This window comes from Hylaeus volcanicus, chromosome 4 (assembly GCF_026283585.1).
Source record: "Hylaeus volcanicus isolate JK05 chromosome 4, UHH_iyHylVolc1.0_haploid, whole genome shotgun sequence".
Lineage (NCBI taxonomy): Eukaryota > Metazoa > Arthropoda > Insecta > Hymenoptera > Colletidae > Hylaeus > Hylaeus volcanicus.
Genome location: NC_071979.1, coordinates 4684091 through 4695028, shown reverse-complemented (window position 1 = coordinate 4695028; position 10938 = coordinate 4684091). Strand labels below are relative to the sequence as shown.

At 37.8% G+C, this 10938-nt stretch overlaps 1 protein-coding gene across 2 annotated transcripts in view; it reads left to right on the top strand.

Moving 5' to 3' along the window:
• Positions 1-2715: 2715 nt before the first annotated feature.
• Positions 2716-10938, top strand: part of LOC128874882 (phospholipid-transporting ATPase ID) — a 63376-nt gene continuing 55153 nt past the window's right edge. The window contains exons 1-3 of one of the 2 annotated variants that reach the window (XM_054120011.1): positions 2716-3457; positions 4073-4528; positions 4636-4784. The gene's annotated coding sequence lies outside the window, so the exon portion shown is untranslated. The remainder of the gene's footprint in view (positions 3458-4072; positions 4529-4635; positions 4785-10938) is intronic. The other variant, XM_054120013.1, reaches the window with a different exon arrangement.

Genomic DNA, 10938 nt, shown 5'->3' with positions numbered 1-10938 from the left:
AATGGGAAACGTTGTTATATACGATGTAATCTGACTTCACGGAATTGTTTGAAATGTTTTGAAGCATCTCGCTGGCACCCCCATGCATATTTCGGTACACTGATTGAATGAAATAATTTTACCCTGACAGACGAACAAAATGGAACGATGTCGTCTTACGATGATGTATTATTGGGCTTGGCGTGTCCAAGCCTGACGTAAGCTCGAACGTAAAGTCAGGAGTGAGGGCCACGTCAACGATAGCACGTTTCGTCGAAGTTTTCATTAGGTTCCTCGTCACGCGATCTCCGCGGGCTCGTTACACCGCTGCTCGTATTATTCATAAATATTACTTAATATCGGTCACGACGACGCTAGTTCCGGATCGTCGTGTGATTTAATCGTTAATGTGGCAGGGACCGAAACATAACTGCAAAACATGAAGTGTAATGGTATTTCATCGTTTTCGTCACGCGTAGGTTCTGTTTCCTATATGCACATTTTTTTATCAATATTTTTATGAAGATAGGCATTCTTCAAGGTCTGTCAGCTCTGGCCATATTATAACAATTTAGGACAAAAGCACTTGTAAATGTCGTAACGTGGCATTTGTAAAATGTCAATAGTGCCATTAACATCCTTGTTTCGGAACGGTCCCGCGTGTATTGCGAAGCATCGCTCCTTCTAAACGCCAACGTTCGAAACTATGTCTATCCCAATTATTTTCTATTTATAATAGGAACACTTGATATCACTTCTCACAGAAATATCGTCGAATAATTACGTCGAAATATATTCGAATAATTGTGATATAGACTAATATAACAAACACATGGTAAACGTAGCCAAGAGATACGTGCACTTATGCAAAATGAAAGAAAATACATAACTGTAGAATTTATTCAACATACATTATGTATATCTTATGTATGTTTTTTATATTATTGTACTGTTATTTGTACTGTTGTTTATATAAGGAAGATAAAAGAAGATTTCAGAAAAAAGAAAGATACCTAAGTACTAATGCACTAATGCTCATTGCTCCGAAAGCTGAATAATACTTCTCTTTTTCTCAAAAATTGGCAAATGCAAGGCAAGATTTCATTTCATTTTCCTAGTGCTCCGGATGGTCTAAAAATGATCTTCTTTTTTGTAGTAACTTTAAGATTTTGCACGCGTTAAGTACAACATTATGGGACGAAGATTTGTGTAACCTTATCTACTTAACGTAATGTACATTATGTACACGAATAATACAAGTTCTTTGCGGAAGCACATCCTCATTAGGTCGCTTACCGAGCTAGACTGAAAGTAATTACGCTTACGATTACGCTTTTGGAGTCCCATGGAGATCTCAATCAAAATACTTATATTCCACTGGTATTAAGGTCGCATTCCAGAACTCGTCCCGTTTCTTCGTTTTACGCGAGCTACGATTAATCGACGACGTTAATTAATTTATCTACCATCGTTCTCCTTGCTTCGTTATTTCGATGGTAGAGGCGCTCGAAACTCCAAAGGAAAACAGTCACGTAACGTAATACAACGCTGCAGATTGTAATTTGAAAGAGTACCATCTCGATTGCTTTTTTTTTTTTTTGCTAAATCATCGGTATCTTTATTTTTAGAATTGTGATTACTCCGTCTGAGATCAGATAGATTGAAATGAATAATTGCACAGTGTTGTGGTTACTTTGTTTATTTGCTTCGTTCGGCAATTCCTAAGGAAGATTGTCGAGAGATTGTGAATTCTAGAGACTTTCAGAGTAATCAATAGGTATTCGAAATTAGGCTGATACCAGGGTTAAACAATGGGAAACATTGTAAAATATTGAAACTTGGTCAATAATTGTTATCTTTCATTCAAATGGTTTATTATTTCTGGTTTTATAAGGTATCAAATTTTCAACAAGTTCCTCCATTGACGTTCACATATAGTGTGGGCAATGGATGATACACGCCGGCGTGAACGTGTTAAATTGATGAAATTCGCGTGAAAAATCTGTATGTTCCATAAGGGTCTGCGTTGAAATTACAAAATTTTGATATCGTTCTTCATGAAATGGTGTGGTCCATTTTGAATCGTAATAGGCTCATATGATTCATCTACACTAATATTACAAAGAGGTAAAATTTGTTTGTATATAGGAGCAAATCTCTGAAGCTACTGAACCGATTCTAAGAAATTTTTCTGTAAAAGATAATTACACTATCACGAAACTGGTATACCTGAAAACAAACATAAAGTCAGATTTAGAAAATCTATTAGACTAACGGGTCCCTGATCGAAGGATATTGGACAAAATGAATTTAAAACAAAATAGCGTACGTTTGAAAAGTTAAAGTTCAATTTTCACTATAAAATTAAGTAAATAGAGAATAAAAAGACAAGTACATAAGAAAATAAAAAAATCCTTTGATCAGGGACCCGTTAGTCTGATACATTTTCTAAATCGACCTTTATTTTTGTTTTCAGGTAAACCAGTTTAGAGAAATCTTGCACACGGCAAACAAAATGGCCACCCACGACATCACCTGTTACGACGAAATGAATTAACCTTTTTTACAAACAAAATTTTTTTACAGTGTTTTAAGACATACTTTATAATATATTCAAATTTCATTAATGAAAATTATTATTTAATACCTAAAAAATACACACACACACAAAAGTGTCCTTTTTCATCTTCCTGACTGCGACTAACCCCTTAAATAAATTCATTGTACAACTAGCTGAAGACGGTCCTGGCTGGATTATAAAAGCGCTTATCGCGTGCTCGTTCACCCGTATCTTTTCCTTGAATTAAAAACGTCGCGTGCGGTGCGATCATTCGCGGTTTTCCGTCGGCGGTTCGCGCGGTAGCCACCCCACCTCGATACACGCCCGTGGCGTTTTTCCTCTATCCGTGGGGAGCGCGCACCGATGGAGGAGGGAAATGCCACCTCGCGGTTTCGTTCGTCAGTCGAGAATGGCGTATGCTTTCGACCGGACGCCTTTTCTGATCGGTGAACGCGCTGAGACGCTCCACTCCTTTCGCGAGACACGAGGGCCGCGCTCCTCGACGCGAACCACGTTTCTTTCATCCGATAAAAAAATCGTGACTCGTCTATCCCAAGGAAAGTAATCGTACGTTCCTAAACAAGTGTGCCTCTCTCTGATTGCGACGCGATCGAATAATCCTACCAGTGACCAAGCGGAATCGAAAAATTCGTGGCGCGAGTGGTTGCTTGCAAACCAGCGAACGTTTCTGCGGTTCCTACGACGAACGTTCGTTGAGAAACGTCGACGAACGGTGTTGCGTGCCTCTGAGACGTCGTTTTCCAAACTGTGCTCCAATTATGAACAAGCGCGGTGTGGGGACAATCGTAAATAATTGTTGGGAGAATACAGTAAATCGATTTTTAGTATTTGTAGGATACGCTTGTGTTGTTAAAGATTTTAATCGTTCTACTTTTTTTTTTTTTTACTAGTATAAAGGTAATATGAATATAATGAAATGATAAAAATATGTAAAATATAATTTTGTAACGTGATGGGTAGATTGTTTATGCAAATTCATATCTTGATAGATGCAAAAGAACGAATTGAAGTTTAAATGGAATGGTTCGTATTGAAAGCGGTATGGGATGCATGTGATCGTTGATAGTTGGATAGAAGAGGAGGTTGAAGTTTTGGCGGGCTTTGCTTGTAGACTCGCTTTAAATATCGTCGATAATATGTAAAACATACTTTCATTTAAATTACTCTATCTCTAGGCTACTCATCGCATTACAAAATTATACATCATATATTTCCATTATTTTATCATATTGAAGTCGTCTTTGTACTGTTTTTGAAAATAGAGATCAGAGATCAGATTAGTTCGACGTTTCGTTACTCAAAAAGAACACATTGACAGACCATCTTTCAATAAATAGTCTACAAAATTAAACGAATAATTTCAGTAGCCGCATTGATTACTCCATAATCTGAAAACTCCAAAATCCCCCTAAAAAACATCATCAACCTACTCCACAACTTATAGCTAAACAAAACCAACAATCAGTGATCGTCAATCACAGCTAAAAGACAGTTTTGGGAACGCTGTTCTAGATCGAAAACGACTCCTCAATTGCCCAGTGAAGAATACCCAACAACCCCCATTCGCGTCTTCGAATCAACGCCCGAACAGTTCAAGACTAGCCCACGAAAATCAACGCAAGATCACCTGTGTGACCAAGGAAACTTTCCTCAAAGGGTCGTTGCACTACCGAATTGATCGGAGTATTTTCCGAGCGTCCTTCATCGATCCCACGTGGGCGGCTCGCGTCGACGAGGATCGACGCCTGGAAGTCGACTCGAGACTGGAATCACCGCTGGAAGAAGGGCAGGCGGTTTCGAAAGTCGACGGTATTTCGTGGACACTCGAAGCACGCGTCTCGGGAGTCCCCTAAGCGAAGGTGGTCGATCGCTGCGAAGGATTTCTCGCAACCTTGACCCACTGGGATCGGTACGCTGTTACGATTACGACCCGCGCCGGATGAGCGACGCTCCGAATGGAGGCTTCTCGTAGGTATCCCCGATCAATGAACAAAGACCGTGTCTCTTATCTGTTACGCGGACAGTGAATGGGTGTACGTGAAAGCGTTTGCTCGAGTGTCGGTAATCTCTCGTAGGAAGGATGTTTTCACGACCATGGGACCACGGTTGTTGAACGAATCGCTCGGGAACCGGTGAACGCGCGCGGGTTTTTTGGTGACAACACCGTGGAAGCGTCAGATGAAACAACTACTATGCGAAGACATGACTCCTGGTGGTCCTCAAGGTACTTCATCTTCGTTTAGATTTAGGACAGTGGTTCCACAACTTTTTTGTCCTACCGCCTCCTTTCTAAAAAAAAATATTACTTAGCGCCCCTAGCAAAATTAATTTTTTAAAAATTTCAATAGTAATTAATAGGAAATATATATGTACCGATGTTTCTACCTTTTTCGTAAAATATAGTATAGGAAGGTGTAAATTAGAAACATCGAACTTTGAAATTATGAAACTATTTATTGAACTCGGAATGGAATGTAATACAAAAAAAAAAGGTTAAAAGATTCGAAATCGTCTTAATGAGAAGGATGAACCTGGTGTACTGCTAACAATTTAGTAATCCTCGGCTCTATTTTCGCCAACAGTAATCTTCAATCACCGCGATTTACTATTTGCAATTGGTTTTTTTTTTATTTTTTTTTTTTGTTAATACATTTTGTTACCGCACTGAATCCACGTTCCACTAAATATGACGAAGGAAGTGCAATTAAGAACTTTTGAATTACAGCCCACGTTGGCCATCAGCGCCCGCCTGAATCCCTGCAGCACCCACCAGGGGGCGGTGGCACCCATTTTGGGAATCACTGATTTAGGATATAAAAATATTCATTGTATTTCGTTTCATTCTCTTTTGCCTAATAAAATACCAACAAAGATATATAGAAATATACGTAAATGTAGGTATACGAATTCTTAAAGGTATCCAACTATCAAAGATATTTATAGCAATGCCGTTTGAATAAATCGAATAGAAATATCCTTCAAAACGTGAAAATCCGAATATCTTTTACCGCATTCAATTTTCTCTTTACCATCTAATGAAATGACTCGATTTTAAGCGTTATTATAAACAATACCTGTCGTTAGACAACCTGTACATGCAAGGTTTATTAACACGTTGGCCGCCAAACTGAAGCTCGTGAATATTTCGATGAAACTAAAATTTTGTCTCGAGACTGTTAAAAATTATATAATTTAGCATTTATAGTAGTATTTAATTTTTCAACCTCGTCAATTTGATAAGTTCATTCCAAATTTATTTTCGTTATCGTCTTACCTTTGAAATAAATCTTTTTAATTCCTTAACACGTTGATTGCCGTGGGGGTCACCGGTGGCCGGCACTCGACTTGGCTACAGCGCTGTGGGGGTCACCGATGACCGGCGATGTGACTAATAGTAAAAATACATAATTGGAGTAAATATTGATACGGATGAATTTTTAAATACCATTGTTATTTTAATGGTTTGAAGAAATTAAAAATTGTCTGCTGTAGATAATATTTTAACATAATAACATGTTAACATGTGGCAGTCAACATGTTAATGAAGCGTTTTGTCTCCTATTTCTCGGTAGCGACCAACATGTTAAGGTAGAGGTCGACATTGGACCTTGAATGCAAGTTGATTAATATTTGACTTCGACGAAGTTGCAGCAGGTTACATAATGTTATGTCTCCCGCAGAGTTTTAATCGCACGTAAACGCACGTGGTTTCCCGTTTAGAGATTATCTATAGTTCGATACAAATGATTATCGAGCGCCTTTCTCCCAACGAATCTATGTTAAACGAAACGTAAATTTTCAGTGTTCAAATACGCGAAGCATAAATTTCCAATCTTTATCACAGCTGCATCGCGTAACAGATCCGAGGGTGGGATTATTTTTAACCCGTGTAACGATAGAACATTTCACATTACATTTGCAGACAAACAAGAATTCTAAGTATTTATTATTAATTTATTTTATTTAGCATACAATGGGTAATAAATTCCCGACTCGCTAAATATAAATTCTGAGAATTTAGCCAAGTGTTGTCGTGTGTTAATTTTCATATAACATTATAGATGTGTTATATTTATAAATTTTCACTATTTTAATATGAAACGTTTATTGAGATGAGATAATAGTATATTCAACTTTAGTTAAACTTGCACTCAATCGTGTAAAATAATCAACACGAAACGTTTAACCATTGGATTTTTATACGCGAGAACACTGTATCTACAACTGTCCAGAGTTAAACGAATAAATTGTCCGCGCTTCTAGATTCCAGTTTTTTCTTTAATCAAATTACGGTTCTCTGAATATCCGTACAGCTTTGACTCATCTTGGCAAACAGATATGTCCCGTATCCCGTGAGTCATTGCATACGATCATCTCCGCAGTCCATTGGGATGCTTCAGCAGTCTTCAGGACACGACACTAGCGATTATTGATGAGCACGATACAGAGTCGATGAACGCATAAATGTCTGATGACGAAACTCGGAAACACCCAATGAATATTTCACTATTCAAGTGCACGGCTGCTACCGATGTTCGCGCTATAACCATTAGAAACAGCGCGATTTTGACATAGAGATGTGGATAGAGTAGGAGAGCTAGACCTTTAACTGTACCATATCTAAAAAGAGAAAGAAAACCGCGGTACCCTACCTGTCTCTCTCTATCGGCACATTTTTATATCTTTTTTGTGCTAATAATAAATGGTTATCGTTTATACTTTTAATAATTACATATATAATTTACGTTCACATTAATAAAAGCACAGAGATAGATATGGTATCATGGTTTGTTGTCTTTTTTTAACGCTGGGACATTTCCACTTAGAGGCTGGTCTACATCTCCACTGCTCTATGTACAATATCTCTATAAATTTTGAGAACTAATCGCATGGAACTAATATCGTTCATTGTTTATTTTTTAAGTGCATGTGCGGGCATGTATATATTGCACTCCTCTTTTCCGTTACATATCTCTTCACATTTATAATATTATATGTTTTCTTACATTTAAATAAGCCACAGGCTTTCGATACTTTTTTCTTAGCCATACTTTGAAAAACTGGGGGGGGGGGGGAGACGCCCGGGATTCGAATTTTGGCTATCGAACACTCGCCTCATTCACGGATATAGTACTTCTTCGATATAATCGATTTCTTCTATGTACAGAAGAATATACACTGTTATGCTACCCACCATTCATTCCGATACACCAACACACCTGTAACTTTTTCAAAGATAAACGAACGTAATTAATGGTTGCCGTTCATGCATCAGTCAAACTATTATCGTACGGGATGTCTGCACTCATTCATAGCAATTCAACATATAATTCTCGTAAAGTACTCGATATTCAATAGTTTATTTAATAATTTATATATTTATATTTTAATTTATTTTTTTTATTTATTTTAATTTATTTTAATTAATTGTAATTGATATAAATATATATATAATAAAACAACTTTCTTGTTGCAATTATTATAAATACTTCACTGTGTTAACTGTAAAGGAGAAATAAATTTAAAATTTGATTCTTTTTACATTTACATTTTACACTTCTTTATATATATCATCTTTCTAATATAAGTAAAATTAATTCTTAATAAACTTTTTTACATTAAAAGATCCATCTCGGTGAAGCTAATGTTTATAAAAGTACGGACTTGAATTTCCTCTTGTTTTTATTTTTTATAATATGGTATTTTTGAAAGTGGTATACGTTCATTTGGAGTTAAACAGATCGTTTATTTTTTTAAATAATTTCAATAATTGCTATTTTATAATGAAATTTAAAAGTCGTATAGTGTTAAAAACATCGCACGAATTGATTACCGTTTGCCAATATTTTTAAATTAATTCAAATACAAACCCTTAAATATCTCGATACACGAAAAAATGGGCTTACTCCATTTTCAAATATGACAGTTCATTTAATAGTTTCACGTGTCTATTGTAACGTCCAAAAAAACATCGACATTCCACAATTCTTTGTTACGTAAAATAAGAATTCTTTCAAATAAATCATTTTTCTATCGCGCCACCTTCATAAACATCGTCGCAGATTTTCCAATGATTATTCACCGTACGTCCGTCGCTTGTCAACTATTCAATTCACACGTGCTCATAAATAGTTGAATTATCAAGTCGTTGATCCTTTCACATTCCACTTCTCTCTGTAATTAAATTGCATTCCCTCGAGTGTCGTTTCCCTGTCGATAGTCGCGCTTCGGCCTGCCGTTAACTCTTCGCTGGCCGCGACTCGCTGCGTACGATCATCCGTGCGATTCGTTAGGATCAATATCCGAGGCATGAGATCACTGAAAAGAGTTCATTGTAACGCGCGATCGATGGGAGAAACGTTAACACCGCAGTCGGTCCGTCGCTCGATAGTCATGCGATATCTGCACGATTAAATTCTCGTCATTTATTTTCATTGCTCTCGTATTGTTATCGTAACTCATCGTTTTCCGAGTTAAGCAACTCTGCGATCTATCAACGATACAGCTGCGCTCGATGCAGATTTACGCCATCCAACGAATCTTAACGGTTGTCTCAGCAATTGGCGAGGAATTCGCGCGATCTATCGTACCGATTCTCGAAGTCTCAGGTGTCAAATGAAAACGAAATGTTTGAATTATCTGATTTCAATGGCTCCTTGCAGAGCCTAGTTCGATGTAGGATTGCAGAGGTTTTACATTGAAGAAGGTTCAGCCAAAACATCATAGAGCTACTACTTGTTCAATTTACCTCTAAAACCTTGATTAGTGTAAAAGATTCAGCCTCAATTCCCTGCAATAATCAAGGTCCTACCGAATCACAAAAAGCAAACTTCGCCAGTGCAGTATCCGCGCCTCCCATACCCAAGAATAAGGAGTTAAACGACAACACGAATCGTAGGGTACGGGATTGGTCGACCGTGGATCCGAGGATCGTGTGTTCAAATCTCCTTATTTTTCCAGTAATTGTCAAAACCGTAGACTTTAAATAAATCTGAAATCGAACGCTTTCCAAAGGAGAAACGATGTGTCGAGAACGTGTACAAACGTGTCGAGAAACTTCAGACTTATTCAAAGCCTAGGGTTCCGACTAATCACTGACCTTTACCCACCATCAGAAATCATGAATAATAAAACAAAATCGCATCCTATTCTACCGCAAATACCTCCATGCAAATCTCGTCGAGGAATGTCCCGACGATCGCGTGTCGAATAGTATTAAATCCTCCCCAGTCTAATGGCTCGTCGAACGAAAGTGCGCTTCGCAAACGCGTCGAAGTGTTACGTAGCCAATTGGGCGCCAGACTCGATCGGTGAAAGGTTAAAAATGATCGAGCCAGAATTATCATACCGAACGTTTGAGGGATGCGATAAAGTCGAGTAAAAGCGTACAGTGCTCGGATACGGTTGGCAGTCGGCCAATCGCGATGTATCATGAATGCATGCTGCATCATGCGTGCCGGCTGTTTTCTAAACGAGCTTCCGTCGTTCACCGGGGCGGAGAGTGCTTTTGTTTCGTCGCGAAACAGATGATACGTTACGCGTAAAGGTAAAACGCGCGCTCCCATTTCTCACCTGTGTAACGACCTGTCCGCGACAAACATCTTATCCGATCGCTGATTTTATCGAGCGTCGCGCAATTATATCGTGCCGGTGGAATTATCGAACGTGTTTTTCCTATTTCGTTCGTTATCATACGTTAACACCGGCGACGGGAAAAATTCTTATCTAACGATGACACGTTTCGGGCAACGAGGTAGATAAATGGCGTTCGATTGGTAATTTATTAAATATGAATTAAAATTTGAAGTGTGGAATGAAATTTCACATCGAAAGAATAAAAACCGATCTGCGCGACTGTTAAATCGACCGAATGTCTTATAAGTTATTCGTCTTATAATTATTCCAGCGAACGTATTCATTCATTCATTTATTTATTTAAAATGCGTAACTTATTATACAACGTTATTCCACTACTTACTTATTATTAGCTTATTTCCATTCTTTTTATCATCGTCTTACATGACTCCTGCATTGTTTTAATACCGTTTGCAGTATCTCTTCTCGGGTACCTCGGGGTTGCTAAGCTCCGAACGTATTCCAACAATGTTATGCAAGTACAAGTAAATTCATGAATAGAAAAAAGAACGCTTCAATAAACACGTACACAAGAGCGACATAGCCACTTCCTGGTTATTCAGTTCTCTAGTTTGCATATTCTCTAGTTTGCATCTACTTCAAAATATCGCTTCAGAATTTTCAGTATATTCAGAATTCGACTAGTAAACAACTAACGTGTAAATTACAGAGTAATTTTATTCTCGTGGCTATGGAAAAGAAGTCCAAACAGAATTATCGCAAAGAGGTAGATCGATTTCCAT